Source organism: Chamaea fasciata, unplaced genomic scaffold, assembly GCF_029207755.1.
Source record: "Chamaea fasciata isolate MVZ Bird 193981 ecotype frontalis unplaced genomic scaffold, bChaFas1.0.hap1 SCAF_7, whole genome shotgun sequence".
NCBI lineage: Eukaryota > Metazoa > Chordata > Aves > Passeriformes > Sylviidae > Chamaea > Chamaea fasciata.
The window spans coordinates 8809910-8829328 of NW_027094092.1; the positions used below are offsets into that span (position 1 = coordinate 8809910).

General features: G+C 39.1%; 1 protein-coding gene across 9 annotated transcripts in view; it reads right to left on the bottom strand.

Moving 5' to 3' along the window:
* Positions 1 to 10079, bottom strand: part of GAS2 (growth arrest specific 2) — an 89877-nt gene extending 79798 nt beyond the window's left edge. For 2 of the 9 annotated variants that reach the window (XM_066187470.1, XM_066187480.1), the window contains exon 1: positions 1553 to 1690. The gene's annotated coding sequence lies outside the window, so the exon portion shown is untranslated. The other 7 variants (XM_066187473.1, XM_066187472.1, XM_066187474.1 and 4 more) reach the window with 7 other exon arrangements.
* Positions 10080 to 19419: the final 9340 nt, after the last annotated feature.

The following is a 19419-nucleotide window of genomic DNA, read 5'->3' on the forward strand; positions in this document are numbered from 1 at the left end:
CTTGGAGGGGGGGATGGAGAACCTGGCACAACAGCTTACTGATACTTTATACCTGTAAGGCCCTTGGTCTGAAACCAGACCAAAACAAAATTAACTGCACTTAAAAATCTGTTCTAATCATTGGAAACCTAGACATTTTCAGGACTATGCCTGGTAGAAACTATTATATTGCCTTGATAATGCCTCCCTTACCAAGAGGAAGGCAGAAAGTCTTTCTCACACAGATGAAAACAAAACTTTAGGAACATTCAATATCTACTTGCTCATAAAATTATAACTCTGGAAACTGAGCCTAATGCCTAACACTGTCCAAAACCCCTGAAGTTGATTTCTCTTTGCCTGGCTATTACTATATGTTTTTCTGCTTGTCTAAGCAAAATAGCCATTAAAAATTAGTACAAAAGAAGTTTCAACCTCCACCAGTTCAAAAAAGAAATACACTTCTAAACTGACATATCACATCTCACAAGGAGCAGAACTGTCTCTTGCTGCAAGGACACTATGCAGACAGTACTACAAGCTGACTTCCAATCATCAGCTTTGCTTTTAATTATGATGTTCCATTTCTAAATCCTGTCCTGAAATCAGTGTCAAGTCTAACTGAGAGGTGTAAATTGGAGTTGAAGAGGTACTGTAGATATTAAGTGTGCCAATTTAAATAAGACAGTAGGTAAAAAAAAAAAATAAAATAAAGTGACCAAATAAGTCAGTAGGATAAAGTAAGTGGCAGCTAGAATTTGAGGATAGTGCTGACTCTTCAGCACCTCACCACCTTGACCATGGTTCCAACAAGGGCCGTATAGTCCTGATCAGATGGCCTATGGCACCCTACAGTATGAAATTAGGAATGTCCTCTTTAGAAACTTCCTATTAAATCACAACCGACGTCACAAACCCCTCATAAAAATGTTACACTTGGCACGGCATCTTCTTCCCAATGAAACAAAAAATACATAATTTAACGTACATGGAAAACCAATAATCTTCATTCATTTTTCATTGCAAAGTAATGTTAGAAGTATGTTGAAACTGCACTGGGGAGTCTGCAGTGCATCCATCCTGGTGTCCCAGGAGCTGTACTCCCCTAGGAGAGACAGCAAGCTCAGATGACACCACTGCACCAGGCTGCACACAGCAATCCTAGATAGGGACAGCAACCTTCATTCCTTACAGGCAGAGCGTCAGTGAAGAAACAGAGGCTTCTTAAAGGTGAAACTGTCCTCGGAGGTTTGAATATATAGCCCGAAGAGGAACCCAAGAGCCCTGAAAGGGCGGCTTTTGGCACAGGAGGGGGCTCGTCCTGCTGCCGCTGTGGGGGCGGAGGGGTGAGCCGCGAGTGCCGGGCGCAGCCCGCGCTGCAGCGGGGCTCGGCCGCCTCCCGCCCGCGGCTGCCGCAGCCTCACATGCCGACACTCACCCTCCTCCTTTCGCACTACCAGCACCCCAGAGTTGCCTAGAGAAGCCACAAAGATAAACCAGAGGTTGGGGCCAAGGGTGAGCGCAGAGTGAGTGAGAGCCACCCCTCGTCCCTTCTTGCCCGCCCCGCTCTCACCCGCCGCGGAGTCCGATGCGTTTGTCCTCCTCGGGGCCCCTCCACAGTCAGGCTGAGCTAATAGCTTTGCCATAAGTGCTGGAAGCGCTGCTCCCAGGTCTGCCCCTCGGGGGCAGGACCAAGCAAACCCACCGCGGCCCCCGGTCCTCCGCGGGATGCCCAGGGCAGCCCGCCAGCAACCCGCAGCCTCTCCGCCGTGAGCCCCTGGAGAACCACGCGTGGACCTCCGCCACACACCAACGCACACTCTCATCCCGCCTCCGCCATACTTTCAAACTCCCACGGACAGAGAGCTGGAGGAAAGAAACCCACCCCAAAAGCCCGCAAAACCCCACAGGCAGCCAGCCGCAGCAGCCGCCTCCGCTGTGCGGCGCGGTGCCCGCAGCCCCGCCGCTCCCCCACGGACCCCGCCGCCTCCCTGGGACAGCGGGACGAAGGAAACAAAAGCACCCACTCCCCACCGAAGAGCCGCCGGGCAAAGATCACCTCCTCGCTTCGCTCCGGCCCCTTACTCTTTAAACTTGAGAGCAGCCGGCGAGACACACGAAACGCCCTCAATTTAAAGGAGCCCGCGTGGCCAGCTCCGCCGTAAGGCCGAGAGCAAGCCCCGCTGCTGCGGCGGGCATGGTTCCCACCTCGGCCGGGGTGGGCAGGAAGGCAGACAGGCAGGGTTCCCACCTTGGCAGGGAGGGGGGAGCAGGCAAGCAGGGTTCCCACCTTGGCAGGGAGGGAGGAACAGACAGGCAGAGCTCCCACATTAGCAGGGTGGGGGGAGCAGGCAGGCAGAGCTCCCACCTTGGCAGGGAGGGGGGAGCAGGCAAGCAGGGCTCCTGCTTTGGCTGGGGCGGGCGGGCAGGCAGGGCTCCCACCTCTGCTGGACGGAATAGGCAGGGCTCCCACCTTGGCCGGGGCGGGCAGGCTGGGCTCAGGCAGGCAGGGCTCCCGGCGCCGCCTCCGGGGCCGCACTCGCTGCCCTGTCGCCTCCGGCCGCCGCCGCCGTTCCCCCGAGTACAGCTGAGTGGGCTGGGAGCAGCCGCACTGCCTCTCCTCGTACTTGTGTCTGCTTAGCTCTATGCTCTCTTTGGGAAACCCGGGCTTGAGTTTTGTTTGTATGATTGTTTTGGGGTTTGTCTGTATGTTTGGTTTGGGTTTCTTTGTATGTTTGTTTTGGGTTTTCCCTCTCTGACACCGATTTCCTATCCTTCAGCAGTCCGCATTGACTGAAAGGAAGTTTAATACTTTTTTCAGAGGGACGGCAAACGCAGTTCACAGTGATTTACCCTTGAAATGCTGAGATACTGTATTACAGCCGTTGGCAGCGAGTTGATTCTTGGTTCCATTTCTCTTTCATTATTGCTCCCTTTCCAAGTCTCGTGGCTGTGGAAATGGAAAGAAAAGAAGAAAAGAAAACGTCACATCCAAGATAAAAGTCTGTTTTTCTCTTTAGTTTAACTATTATCTCTGGAATTTTTCAACACTTATAGATACATCTTTTAATTGTTACCTTTTTTTTTTGTGAAACTTTATTGCATATTTCTCCAAAACCATTTCATGCCACCTTGTACATCTTGAATAAAAAAGTATGCTGTCCATAAAATGATCATTCATATTACACATTTTAAAGAGTGATGGGCAGAGGTTTGGCTTGTTCTTGTTATCATTGTTATCATCTTGTTATCATCTTGTTTCTTCATTTGCCAAGCTAACTTTTAGCACACCGTTATTTCAGACATTTCATTCTCACTTTACGTCATTTTTGTGATACTTCAACATTTTGTTGAATGTCAGAGATAACCTTCTCCAACTGTTGTTTGTTCACTTATTCCCTGCACAGTGAAGCCCCTTTTGTGAATTCAGTAGTGGGAAACAGATGTTCAGACTTCTGCTTCTCTTAATGCATGAATGTAGATTGTCCTGTTGAGTTTCCTAATGGTATCAAGCTATCACTTTCAATAAGAGTGTTCCAGACAAACAGTGCACCTCTTTTTCTCTTTCAGTGCAGAGTCACTTTTTTAAATTGTTCTAGCGAAAACACATTATGTGTAATTATACCGAAAGAACTGCTTTAAATTGATTGCTGAAATACTCATCAACCTGACCCTTATTTTTTATTCACATTAATTTCTTTGTACACTGATGTGCTGGGAAAACTTGGTTTGTGTAATTAATGCTGGGCTATTTCTCAAAAGCTGCACAATAAGCAAATTTCTATTCTCTGAGTAGCAGACATTCATTCCTGGCCAATCAAATGGATTCTTGTTATTGATTGTATTTCTATACTCTTATTATATTTTTCTGATGGACTATTAACTGCTGTGATGAGTGCTACTTACATGAGAGCAATTCATCAGCATGCTGATATAGTTAACTATGATGAGCTCTAGCCATGTACTATGTGAGTAACAGCACACAATTAAGTTACCTCCTAGTTTTGATCCAGTTAGTAAAATTTTAATGCCCCTGGGCATGACTGTTTTCATGGCTCATCCAATTTTTTACTCAGGGAAAAAAAAAGAAAAAAAAAAGCCCTAAAAATATATTCTAAAAATGTACTGGGTTGGAACTGATGGTGAGCTGATGAGCTGATTCCTGCATGCACTTGATTATCTTACAATTTCTTACCTGACCTTGAGAAAGATTTTATTTGTTACTTAATAAGGAGCAGCAATTTAAATCCAATTTATGTCAACTTAAGATACAAACCAGCTTGAGATGAGAAGACAAATTTTGTTAAAATGTCCCTTGTACTTAAAAGTCCTGCCAATTTCTAGAGAAGTTAAAAAACATTCCCCTAAGCAACAGCAACAGTTACATCTCGACTAGAAGCTTCTCTTTGTTCTTGTTCTCTCCAAGTTACAAGATTCCTACTAAGTTTAGGAGCAATTTGGAACAGGGAGTTAAGCTGAGGCTTTTCCAGATGCCATGCAGGAAACCTTGTGATCATTTGCATAGGTACCAGTGGGAAGGACTAGGAAAGCAGTTGTAAGATTCTGAAGCTGAAGCTGAAGTTGGTTGTGCACTCCTTTATATGGTAAGCATGTACCAAAGGAGAACCTATTAATAAGAGAGTATTCATAGATACTTTATCTATGTATCTTTTTCTTTTGGGGATTGATAGTACATAAGCAATATGTAACATCCAGTACAAGAGTCCAGAAAAACAAAAACCTGACAGACCAAATCTTACTCAAGCAAAAGGGACAGAAACACAGTGCCAAGTATGCATCTGAAATGTCCATTATGTGAATGGCATGAAAGTTTCAGTAGCAACATCAGAATAATGAACAAATGGAGATTCATACTTCTTCCATCCCTTAGCAAGAGAATTCGGGTTTCAAAATTGACACTAACTTTGGAGCCCCAACAGAAACACATTTCCTACATAAAGTTATTTCAATAACAGCCTTGCTTACCTTTAGCAGAGGAAATACACAAAACTTTCCTAGTGAAACGCTATCATTTTCATTAGTCCTCCACATAATCAATCTTAGGTCCTCACACTTTCAACCTCCTGTGTCCACAAGTTCTGATAATACTTTTGATAGTCTAGTTCCAAACAAATAAGAGGATGAATGGATACATGAATAAACAATGATTTGAAGACAGACACAGGAAAGGAGAGGGAGAGGGAGGACTTAGTGACTGAAGAAGATATAGCATATTTGGAAATCACATGTGCATGCAGGAAAGCTGAACAATATTAATACCACAACAAAATGGTTCTATACCTTGTCATCTAGATACTATTCCTTTCCTAGTGTTTAAATTAATTCTCATAATAGACGTGTGTACGTGGCTGAGATGCAACTAATTCTGTCTATAGATGTCATAACTTTCTATGATTTAGGACAAAAATTCAGGATTAAAGATTCTGAAAGACTTACTTGGTTGCACATTGTAAACCTCAATGCATAGATATTTGGAGATTAAATTCTGGAGCAGGAGGTCAGCAAGGATGACCACAATGGCCCATTTTATCTGTGTAATTCCTCAGCCCTTTTATAATCGCCACCTCTGATGACCTGTGAGTGCTGTATCATTCTGTGACATTATCAGGATTTTCTTACAAAGGTACCTTGTAGGTCATTTACAAATGGGAGAGAAAAATTACCTCGATCAAAGGTTTCTCAATGCCCAGGGAGCTGAAGCAGCAGTCACTGAATAGGAGGAGGAAAAGAGACCAAGAGAAAGACAATGAAGAGTGGAGAATGAAGTTCTCAGCAGGCAGAGATACAGGCATCTGTCTTGTCATATCTGTTGATCCCACTTTCCTGATAACTTTCCAAATTTCCCAAACACTCTCTCTTCCATGTGTAATTTTCTGGTCACAACTGACCAGAAAAAATCAGTCAAATATAACAGATACATTGAAATTAATGACTGGCAGCCCAATTCTGTATCAACTCCTAAAGCATATACATTAAACAGCACATACGTTGGTCAACTAAGAGAAAAGAGATGGGAGAGAACAACTGAGCTGAGTAGCAGAAATGCTGCATAAAGTGTATATTGAGTTAAAAATATCACATCTGCTGATTTTCTTGCTTTTTGTCATTAAAGGGACCATACAATTAAATTATTTAACTTAAAATTAAATAAGTTTGGATTGCAGAAATAGGTTTGCTTTGTTCTTTCTTTCAGTACATGCCACAGAAGTTAAAATTCAAAAATACAGTCAGAGGTGACTAAAAGTTGCTGGTAGTTGAGTCAGTTTGTTAGCATATGAGCAACCACAATGCCTGCAGAACATGTTTCATAAATAAACCAGTATTGCCCCAATATTACAGTACTTACTTTGCCAAAAATTTCCATGTCTTCCTTGACTTTTAATAAAGGGAGTGTAGTCAATAGCTTTGCAGGCCTGAGATCAATAAATATAACCTTATGGAACCCGCTGAAATATATTGCAGTAACTGGTGTCAGCTACACCTTATTTTAATTTTATTTCTAAAACAGTTGGAATAAAATGTGTAAATATCAGTTAAAATGTGTTCTTTGTATGGCAATTTTAAGAATAGTGGGAAAAAATTAAATGGGTAGAATTTAAAATTGTTACAGTTATGCATCATTTACTATTTTCATTACCGTGAAAATAAGACAAGCTGTAAGTCAATTCCATCCTCTTACAATTCCGTTCAACACACACAGTGACTTCACACTCAACTGAACTTTTATCAAACCTGCAGTGGAATACTCATGTTAAAGCTCTATGAATAAACTTCAAATAACTCTTTTACCACAAATGTAGTATGTTTTGTCCTTCCATTTTGTTAGCTTACTATGTAAGAACTGTACTTTCTATCCATATAATTATATATAACTAAAAATAATTACAATTTTCATGAAACTTGGGTTTTAGTCTTAAATATAAAACTGAGTGCTGTAATCTAAGAGAAGCCAATTTTCATCATTACAAGTCCAAACACAAGTTAACAGTTTCCTCTGCATCATATTTACTAAAACCCACCTACTTCTAATCTTTTGTAGTAACCTTCATTAGTGTCCTTGAAAACACCTGGATGAAATTTGACTCAGTCACACAGATTTCTACCATCACAGAGAGGCCTGGAATGATGTACTGTGCACCAGCATATAGAGACTGCTCAGAAGATCCAGGTCTATAGCATGTACATCACTGGGACAAATATTATAGAATAAGTGCTCACAATTCTGATTTATATAGAATGGTATTATTTGGCTGAGTGTCCTAACTGTTTATCCATGGAAACAGAGCATGCGGTTGATATGCACAACTGCGCAATAATTACCAGGCCAAATATGTTCTGTTGACAAAGCACAATAATCTGTCCCTAAACAAAGAGTGCCTTAAACATAAATGAAGCAGACAGTTATTAATTTTTTTTCTTAAATATTTTTTTCTTAGAACCTCAGTTAGTACATTGATAGAGATGATTAAAATCCCTACCTATATTGGATAGGCCTCATAACACCTTCCTTCCTTCTTGAAGTAAAATCAGTGATACCCTCACATACTGAACTCTAAACTTTTCTAACTATAGCTCATACTACACTGTCTTCCTCACAAAACAATGTAGCAATTTAAAGTGATTGAGACATGTAGCAACTTAATCTGAGATATTGGTCAGAACTAGCTCAAATGTAAATGAAGTGATGATCTCTGTTCCTGCTCCTTATATTTTACAAGAGACCTAGATTTTGTGGTTGGTCTCTACTTGGAATGGACAAATCATTAAAATAGGTTGCTGAGGTCACATAGAAGCACCAGATTTTAGCTGCTGACTGCACAAGAAGAGCAGTGAGAAAAAGAGGATCTAAACATCTATCACTGCTACATTGTCTTCTTGTAAATGTTTTGGAATAATTTTATCATCTTCTTCTTTTATAGTAGCTGAATCAAAATATATAAAGTAATTTTCATAGGAATTAACAGATGAATGCCGTGCTTGGGAGGCAATTTGCAAAGAGTTCTGATGCACACATTGCAGTTTCTTGAAACTTTCAAAATTTTCAGACCAAGAGTAACAGAAGACCAATCAGTTTTTCAAGAACTCAAAGATTATTTTAAACAGAAAATGTTCTAACAGAGTAACAATGCCTACCCATCCACTTCCCCCATGGCTGGTCAAATTCCTGCCTTCCTTCTTTTTCTTTTTGCTTTGGATGTCTTCCTTCTCTTGACACAGATCTAGGTTTCCCTTTAATCATTAAGATTCATTGCTTCAATTTTCCTTCCCTTTAACTTATTTCCTTTGTTACTGGGCTTTGTACGAAAATAGTTTGTTGAGTTTTGTTTATAGTAAACCAGATCCCAATTCTATCCCTTACAGTGAAATTCCCTTTAATAAAGTCAGATGAGGCTTTTTTGTGGAGCCTAGTTCATAAGTACAAAATTATCAACAGTTATTCCAAATCTGAGAGAACTGCAGATAAGTATAGACATAGTTTTAAATCTCTTCTTACAGGCAAGTGTATGGACTCAATTCAAAGTCTTCATAGCTTCATCATAACCACACTGATATTTTCCCAGACCACTTCAGTCTATATTGTCAGAGATATAATTGTAATATATTACTGAATGGAGAAAAATGTATTTCAGTAAGGGAGGTACTGATCTGATACCTCTAGATGAAAATGCTAAGGTCAATCCCTAAGCAAATATGTGGCATACAGAGGCATTTTATGTGAGACAACCATGTCTTTCTTTCCTACTGACTACCTAATGAAAACAATTTCATCAAACTAAACTCCCCTAGTCACTGGAACAACTTCTGCAGTCCAATTTAGGATCCTGTTTCTGTATCAAAGCCCCATAAATCAGAAAACACTTTGGCTATCTCACAAGTTCTGTTCTATTTTTCTCACATTGTTTCATCTGTGAAGCAAAAAAATTCTGCCCTATTCAAAGTGATGCACAGTCAAAAAACATGTAATTTGTAATAAACGTGCCTTTGTAACAAAGAAATTAAAAAACCATTTTTTTTAATTACATAGCAATGTAAAGGAAGAGAGACATGATGGCCCTTAAAGGTGAAAATTAGGTGCACACTAGGGTTTTTGCAAGTCTGAGTTTCTTCCCATGCTGCCTTCACAGTTCTCCCAATCTTTTTCCTGGTGCTTCTGATACAGCTGTTCAGCATTTATCCCTTAACCCTATATTTTCTCCATCAACATTCCAAATTAGGCTTCCTCAGAAGCTATTGTGGAGATACTCCCTCTATTGCTATTTTTTTCCAGGACTTTTTTTTCCAACTCACAGTGCAAACAGGCAATCTTATACCTTAAGGAGTGCTTCAAATCCAGCATTCCATTTCAATCTTCTATTACAGTGTCATCATCAAAGCATTCCTAATGGAAAGAACACCATTCCCTCTGCACCATACTATGTTGCCAAGTGAAACAGGGTGAATGCCAGCTCATTTAATAAGTTATTCCTTTCTTGTGGGGTTGGGAGATTCAGTTCCTTTTCCCAGCTCTGCAAATGTATCTGCTCTAGGAGTTTTGCTAAATCACTTTTTATATTAGTTTTCCCATCTGTAATATCGACATTCATAAAACATAATCTCATAAAGTAGTCTGATACCAGTGGACATCAAAAATTGGATAAAGATAGCCTTAATTTATTAAGTTGATTTATAGAAGCACCCTGCACATATTTCCCTTCCCTGTCTTTCCTTCTTCCTTATCCTGCAAGCCACATATCTGGTAAAATGCTAATAAGAGAAGGGAAATAAGGTGGTTTGGGAATAATTCTGGCTCTGGTTATCACTTGCTGTCATACCAAAACAAGAAATCTGTGTGTGATCTCAAAGTATCTAAGTTATTAAAGGAAAGTTATTTAATCTTCCAGATGCTTCAGAGTTACACTCTATAACATTATTATCAAGTATATCTCATGAGAGTTGTGAGGCAATATTAAACATTTTGATGTCACAGACTGAAGATTCAACAAATTACAAATACTACTTTTTAAGTGTATTACCTCTTTTACAAGCATTCTTGTTGTGAAGAGGTTGATCAACAGCAGAATCATCTCTGTGACTTTATACATCATGTAAGGACAGTTTTCCTTCAGGAGAAAATTCCCAGTTCACAGCATTGTAATCTGAAACATGATAAGGGAATAGCTAATTGCTGACAAAAGACTAGTGTTTATATTTTTAGGATGTCACTTCAGCACCTGCAATCCACAGATCATCCTTTTCCAGTTCATCCTTTCCTTCACTTGGAATGATCCTTTATTCTGTTAAACTTATCAATGTCAAAATAAGGAGCTGGTTTTGTTCAACAATGTGCACATTTAGTTTGCCTCTTGGGTGAGCCTGATGTATCTCTTTTTATGCTATAGCCAAATGCCTTGGGCATGTTTTCCTAATTGAGGTTGGCTGAAACTTCTGCTTTCCGGCTGCCTGTCATAGGCTGAATTACAAACAATGGTGGGACTGGTTACTCACCTCCCCACATTAATCATATATGTTGCTGAAATGCATTGGGAAACTTTTAGTAAGATCAAATTGCAGAACAACTTCAAAATTCAATTCCCCAAACCAGCAATGAAGAGAGAAAGATAGATACAGAAAGCTAGTTTTCAAACCTTGTGAACATTATAGCCATGCCTACAAATAAGACCAGGGTCATAGTTCCACTATTAGAACTTATTCTGTGTCATCTTTAAATATAGGACATTTCTATTTCTTCATCTGACACAATCCCATGCAAAGAACCCACAAAATAATTAAACCAAGACATAATTCAACAAATGTGAAAAAAACACTTGGACAAAATATTATAGGTCTGACAAGTAAGAAGAAATATGAACCAAGCGGACCAAACAACTCAGAATAAATATTTAGAATGGTTATCTGAATGATATGACAGTATGAGATGCTGGTAATTCCATACGGAATTTGCTACCAAATATGGTACTGTGCATCTGTGTCCCTCAGGCTTCATACAACATCAACAACAACAAAGGGAAAAACAGCAATCTGAAATACTGCAGTCTTAATATACATAAGTGCTATGGTCTAAATCCATCATAAGGACCTCTATTTCCACGCTCATAGCTATGAATGTGAAATTTTCATCTATACGAAAAGATGTATGGTAAACAAAATTATGCAGTGATCTATCATGTCATAACTGGTGATACACATCTGCTGTAACATACATGAAGTCTTCCTAGACAGAGATAAAAATTATAATGTTCTTAAGCTAACTTTAATTTTTATTACTTCAATAATAAAAACTAGATTGTTAACCAAATAATAAATAGGTAGCCTAAGTAGAATATATAATGATATTTTACATCCTATGAATAGGCTGAGTTCACTGTCTGCTTCTCCATGAGACACTATAAAAAGCAAATCAGAAGAAATGCCATGAGACTGGAATGTTACTAGTTAATGACTCAAAAAAACAGGCATTTGCAAAAGCAACAGGGGCTTTTGCAAACAATGCACTAAGTGATTGCCCAGGAGCAGAGGAGGTGCACAAGCTCAGACCTACAAGCTGGGTTTTGTGCCAAATAAGAGAAGAGGCTGATAAGAAACAGATCCCTCAAGGTGGGATAGAGCTTTTTTTTTTATGCCAATCTGCTCCCTTACATAATTGGTTCAGGTGTGAAAACTCCCCTGGAAAAAGTACTGGTACACTCACGTGCAGACCTGAATGTATTTATCTCTCTGATGGGCCATAATTGGCGAAACTATGCTGATGTGAGAGGAGCTGTCATGTCCTGGAAGGTGTCATAAACTGACAAAGACCCACAAAGTGCCCTGTGCTCCACAGATTACAGCATACAGTGTAGAACTGCCACCTGGACCTGAGACTATATTAAGCAATTGAACTTTGTAGTTCACGTGCTCTCCCCACCCCTGATGTATCAAGCGATGTACCAAAGTGATGTACCATCACTTTGACCAAGGGATGTTGAAACTGCAACAATCAAATCTCCTTGCTTGATCCACGGGTGGTGACTATCAATCTTTCCTCTCACACTTTTTTTTCTTTATACGTGTTTTGAAGTGTTATCTTTATATTGCTTTATTACAGTAGATTATAATAACAAAAAGCAACATACCTCCTTTTCATGGCAATTAAATAGTTCTAAAATAAACTCTACACACACACACACACATATATAAAAACATTGAGCATTCAGGGTCATTTCACTCTAATCCACCCCAAGGGATCTATTAACAAGAACCCAGGCTACCCTTGCATTCTGGGGCAGGTCATAACAAATTCAAAAATGTGAATGAAGCAAAGAGATTAAACTTTAATGGAAGTACAAAGACTTGCACTCCTGAGCTAGTACAAAGAATGCCAGGCCCACAACACGAAAATTTTCAAAAAAGAGAATCTGGAGTAGTTTTCCTTGAAAACTTATTTTAAAAATTAAATAAAAGGCTACAGAGTCTCCCAGTTTTCCAAAGTGCAACATAACCCTCCCCAGGGATATGGTACAATTCCGTTGATCTTGCTGAATGTGGCAGACCAGTTACAATGTTCAGTGAGCTGTTAATTCAACTGGGATGCTGAATCACTTTGGAGACAAATTTAGTGGGAAATCCATGACCAAACCTTGTGGACTAAATTTGTGTCTATGTTCATTAATATATTAATTGAGACATGCTTGGAACTGGAGTGAAGTTAGTATTTGCAATTAATTAATGTAAACCACATGTAAAATAAAAAATGAAAAATGGAGTAAGATCCATATTGTTATTTTGCAGCAATATCTTTGTCAATACTTCCCAAGTAGTAGTTAATTCAAGTTACCTGACACACTGATGCACTGGCTCTAGTAGCATGTTGGGCAGAAGGCATCTCTTCACAGAACAAATTACCTAGAAACAATAGTTTTTGTATAACTTGAAATTCACGTGCTTGCTATGAAGCCTAAATATAACACATTACAAAGTTTTCACATGGAAGTGATTTCAAAAACTGTAACAGCAAGGACTTGGAAATGAGGAAGAACAAAAATGTGATTAGAAACTCAGAAAAAATAAACAAAGCACCCTGAATACATTGTAAGCAAAAGGGGAAATAAATATTTTCTGTTCTGAATATCAGCCCCTTCTAAGCCTGTTCTCTGAGGAACCACTGCATCCTAGCAAGCAGTCTCTAAATTTCCAGTTCCATGTCTTTCGTGGTTCTTTAAACACCAGCAAGAGAAATGGTAGTTTTGAACCAGGACATGTATCTCAATTTTGTCAACAGGACAGGGATTGAGATGACCCTTTCTTCTTTCCCAAGTCCCTTCAACAGAATAGATAAACTGTACTGATTTCATGTAAACAAATATTTGGATTTAGCCCAAATAAATTTACTTCATAGTTTCATTTAGTAGAAAATTTCAACCTCTCATTCGTAGCAAAATCACTGTTTTGATAGCAAAGACTGCTAAAGAAAATAAGACCAAACTGCATCCTGAGATTAAAAAAATTAAACTGCATCCTGAGATTAAAAAATTACTCAGATTGCTCCCATGGAAATGCTCTGGACAATTTCCTTGGATAAATCATTTCTGTACTATAGTCCATAGCATCTATCCACTGCAGCATTTAGGTGAGTTACACCCAGATTACAAACTGTCGAGTTTCCCATATAAATCCTGACTGCTGCCAGATGCACAGGATGCTTTCACCACATAACTGAGGATCCCTAATTTGGACACAATCATCTCTCTTAATAAGAAATTTTCAAGAGCTCTCAAGACCCTTAGGCATCTGGTTCCCATTGACTTGCTATTGTGGCAAGGTGCCTTAGGTGGTTTAGAACAGTCAATCATCAGCAAGTTTTTTCTGCAAGACTTGATCAATATTGTCCATTTTCTAAGAACTATTAGATCCAGCTCTTTCTACAAAAAGCAAGGGAACCAATTCTGCCCCCAAGGGTTGTAAGTTGTCAGTTAACAGAACTTCACACTCTTTCAAATGCTGATGAGCATCAGCATTTGATAGAGAGAAAACCAGACACAGTATTTTTTCATTGTTTCATGTAATTTTCTCCTCACAGAATATAAATACATTTCTGAGAGAGTAATTATTCCTTGATGAAGTTACCAATATATTTTTCTCAAAATACAAAAAGCTATTGTAATATCAAGAAATATGAAGACACTTTCAACAGTGCTTTCTAGTAAGAGTAGTGGGTTTGCTCTTTTTGTTAGAACAAATTGAATTAATATGAATTTTATTATTTCCAGGTTTAATACTGGTCTACTGCTACTTAAAAAACAAAACAAAACAAAACAAAACAAAAAAAAAAAAAAACCAAAAAAACACAAACCTTTACTAAATCAGACATTTCTTTTAGAGTTTTCCTTTAGATCTAGGAATTCATCTTCACCCATCACCATCACCCCATCCACAGGTACAAACTGCACAAGAATTTTCTTTTGCTGGCTTTTAGTTTTATGCAAATATCCTTTGTCCTAGAATCTCATCTCTGCTGCCTTTTTCTTTTTAGTCCATTGTTATTCTTTTCTGCAAGTACAAGGCAACACTGTTAACTGGGAAAGCTAATAGCAACATTTCAGGACCAGCTATGAACTAGCATATGGTACTACATATGTTACCTGTCTTGTCATGCTTTTTGGATATACACAAAAGCTCCACTCTTTGCCATTACAGATACCCTTAAGTGCACTGGATAGGAATCAAGTCAACCAAAATAATATGCAATTGGCATGACATACACAAACCTAACTGCTAAAGAAATGGCAACACCAAAACATTTTGGGTTCTGGGCCTTTATACTAATTAAGTATCTTTGTTTTCAGTAAAAAATGGAAAAAAACTTCTTAAAGAACACCATTAATTTAAAAACCCTGGAGTTGGGAAAAAATCTTTAACAGCTAGAGGCATTTTTGAGACAGGTATGCGACTTGCTAGTAGGAAGCAGCTCTCAGTAGAAACCAGCATTATTTCACTGTACTATTGATCTCGTAAGTGGCTGTATGAGTTTTAATGATCTGCTCTTAGAGGACATTATGAATGTAGATAACAGAATCCAGTATTCCTTTATACGCATTTACATAAATAAACCAACAAACAAAAAATCCCTTACAATTTTGTCAAACAGGAAGAAAAAACCTTTCAAAGCTTGGCATTAACATTTTCTTGATTCAGACATTTATATGATTTTTTAAATGGAATGTTCTTCATGATATACTTGGATGGAGAAAAGTAAAATCTTTTAACCTTAATGAGATTCACATATAAGCTCCTCTTCACTTCAGGAATGATTCTTACCATCCCACTCTCCCACATTTTCTTCACAGAGAAAAGGATGTTAAAATGGAAAATCAGAGGAGTTTGCAAATATTAACCAAGGAGCTTCTTAGCAAAGACTGAAGAAAAAAAATCCAAAACCATTCTGTGGTTTCCATTTCCTTGGTTTTATTGTTTTTATGTAAATTCTCCCAGGACTGTTCAGGTTAGATGTCTGGAAGCTGCAACCATTCAGCAGAGTAAAAGTTGAGAGAATAATGAGAAATGTGCTGGAAAAAGTCACATAGAAGCTTTTGAGACATGAAAATGGAAACAACAGATATGTAAAAGCCTAAATGCTCAGAAAAAGAATTGTCTACCCAGCATGAGCATATATGTGCTTTAGTGCAGCTCTCTCTGAATACACAGACACATTATTTGAAAAGACACTGTATACGGCAGCAAAGGAGTAATATCTGACAATTTTGAGATGTTTTCAGGATATTAAGGCAATGAAAGTGAATAATCCAAATGACTTCTGTTATTAGAACCCAGACATACATATAGATAGCTCTACAGATAGTTGTCTTGCATAGAGTTTTATATACCTTTATAAGTAAATGAAAAATATAACCAAATACGACACGAAAATGTGTTTATGAGATCTACCTGAACTCTTGTGCATGACAGCAATTTAAGTGTCATGGAAATATGCAGAATCTAAAAGTAGGAAAGAATTTTCAGTTGTTGTTCTTAAAATATTAACATTTTTTTCTTCCAATACTCTTACACTTTGTCATTCAATACTAAACCTGTGAGGCTAGACTAAGCTTAATCAGAGTACGCTTCACTTCATACAAGTACTAAAGTATTATGTATCAAAATTCCAAACCTTTAGCCATAGCCAGCTTTTATGACTTAAACTTTACAGAATATTATTTTCAGAGCATTCTGATAAGATGATGTCTAAAACAGATAGCTCTTTAGGACAGGCACCTAAAAAAAGGGAGTTGGGTTCAACCTGGAAGAATGGTTCAGAAGGATGAATTTGTGCACCTCATCCTATAAGAAAAGCACTCCAGTAGATAAGAGTGTTCTTGGCTTAAAGGAAAAGAAGGCATGCAGGCAAAGTAATCAGTACATGCTGGGAACTATCAAGCCCACCACGGCAACAGGCAGCAAATTAAATCTCTCTAAAGAGCATCACAAACAAAGGCAAGGGACCAAAGCACTCAGCTAAATACTTCACTCTTCTTCAGCTGAGCAACATTAATGCATGCTCTGCTCCCACAACAAAGGCAACTTAAAAATGCATTAACTCAAACAACCTCAGGCAAAACTAGTTGTAGCTAATACACACACAACAACTGCAACTGTTTTTTGGAGTCAATAAATGATCATTTAACAAGGCTCATGGGGTGCAAGGGAACTTTAAATGTCTGTACTAACTTCACTTCTAATTGATTATTCACATAGAAAAAGGTGACTCCATTTGCCACCCAATTACACTTATGTTTATGTCTATAACACTGAAGAGCTATACCCTAGCTTAGCAATTTTGCTAGTATAACTCTGACTCATAGTATCAAAATTAGAAATAGAGCTAGGCAGCAAAATCTGCCTTTTTATACAAAAAAAAAAAAAAATCACTTTTGGTATAGCCAGACTGTCCTGGGTTGAAGTATATTCTATCACCATCTTCAAGAACTGTTGAAACCAGGTGAGGCAGTGTTCCCTGCCTCCTCCACTCTGGCTTATCTTCTGTTAATGGGCCCATCAGCACCTTTGCTACACAGCTCACAGATAACCCCCTCCTGGACTACCTCCTGTTAATGGGCCCATCAGGCCTTATCACATGACTCGCCATCCCATTGTGAGATGCTCCGCCCAGAGGGAGAAACCAAGCATTCCAGCCTGGATATAAGCTGAGACTCTGAACACCAGAGGGGCGCTTACCCACTAGATTCCCAGAGGACAAGAGCTACCAGACCTTTCTATAGGATCACTGCTTCAGGAAGACCACCTCACCTGGACTGCTTCCATCACTATGCTCAGATTGTATTCTGACTCTGTCAGTGGTCTTTTGTATTATTGCATCTATTTTATTTTACTTTCTTTCCTTTTTTCCTATTTAATTGTATCTCTGACTTGGAGCCTCTCATTTGTTTTGCCTTCAAACTACTACACAGACATAGGTGAATTAAAGTGAGGTTTAGCTTATCTCAGTGACATGTTATATATAGCATTCTTTCAATTTGCTGAGTTTCAAACAATTTTCACTCTAGTGCATTGCAAAACTGATGCTTGGCCATTGACACCAGTTACTAAAATCCTAGCCTAACTCACCACAAAAGGGCATTGCTATAAGACAAAGATATACTACAAGCAGGACCTAGAGGTTTCAGGGGAAATTCCCCTGATGACAGATATACCTTTTGTACAATCTGAGGCTCATGCTGATCTACAAATTAGTAGGTTCAACACCTTTATTATGCAATTTGATCTGTTCTTATACCAAAAACCCACCACAGCCTTGCTCTTTTTTGAGATATTGAGAGATTACATTGGCACACACACAAAAAAATCTAAATACTTTACCAGAAGATATGGAAGGAGTGATATAGTCTGACAGGTAGTGGCTTGACTAATAACCTCAGTTTTCCACAGAGTTTGTTACAGAAATAGAAAGAAATTCTACAAGAATGTTTCACAAGTTTAGTCTACACTACATGTAAGATAAGTGTGCCTAACACAGAATTTGAGGCAACTAAACAAATCTCCTTACAGTTAGAAAGTGAATACTAGAGCCAGAGATATAGAATATGATCATACATCTCTTTCTCAATGTATTAATTTTTATAATTTACAATGACATCCCCTTATCTATGAAAATACTATTCTGGAGTTATATGCCAGTTAGAATGAGTAAACAAGGTCCTAAATTTCTGTTCAGGAGAAATAGTATAACCATTTTATAGCCAACATGACTTCTGAGAGGAAGGAAAACATAACAATGAAACCCAGACTTCAGGCTACTTTGACCAATTTTGCTTCAAAACTGATATTTCCTGCCAGGGTGAATTTTACTGGCTCTGTAAGCAGAGTAAAGAAACTCACTAGTTCCATAAAACTCCATGTGAATCTTTTACTTGACTTCTCAGCATAGATAAAACAGCACAGCAATTCATATTAAATGCAAGGCTTGTGAAACTGTTTTGCAGTGTCTCACTGAAAAGTGGGCTGGTTTTCAGGGAGCTGTGAAAATGACTTCCCAGATCTTTGTATCTAACAGACACTTCTCTTACTTCCTCATCAACTTTCTTTGCCAGGTATGTTATCAACCAAAAGTTGTAATGGAGGAACACTTACTATAGCTTAACACAACCATAGATGAGGATGCACAATGCTCTTTCAAAGAGCATTATGCTTTGCCCTACAGTATTGTAGCTCAGCATTATAGTTTGGTTTCTGTTGTTGGTTCCTGCAGTAAATTCCAGTCAAACCTCATTTACTATGCCAGATGTTGCTAGTGCCTTTCAGAAAGCTAAAGGAGTTGCTCAGGCAGGTTGGCAGTGTTGTCCTCACTGTGACTGAACACAGGGCCATGTCCTGGTAGGCTGTGGGTGAGAAGGGTGTACACACTCCTCTCCTGGGCATTGCTGCAGCCCAGCTCAGCCAAAGGCACCAGGGGCTCACCAGGCAGTCACCAGGCCACTCTGATGCCTCCAGACCGGCTCCAGTGGCTAGGACTGTGCCTAGCCTTCTCTTCTAGGACTCCTTCCAGAGGAGGATCCAGCAGCTCCCAAACCTCCCAGCCCCAGCACCGAGATGCCAATGCTGCAACCCTGAGGAACAGGGGCACAGGGAGCATCTGTGGAAACTGCCAGAAGCCAGGGCAAGCCTGCTCACTTCCACTCTCTGAGGGAACACATAGTGTAGCTCTGTCAGGGAGATGAGGATGGAGGGGAAATGTTGGGGAAGATGAATCAGGGAAACCTTATAAATATGATTGTTTAGCAAAAGATTCTGAAAATATGAAACCTATAATAGAAATGGAAACTTACTTTGAGTTGTAGGATACCGAGTCTTAGTTACTATATAATCTGAAAACAATAGCCTGGCCAGCTAAAGGAGAATCCCTTTTGATTGAACAATACCTTTCTGCTG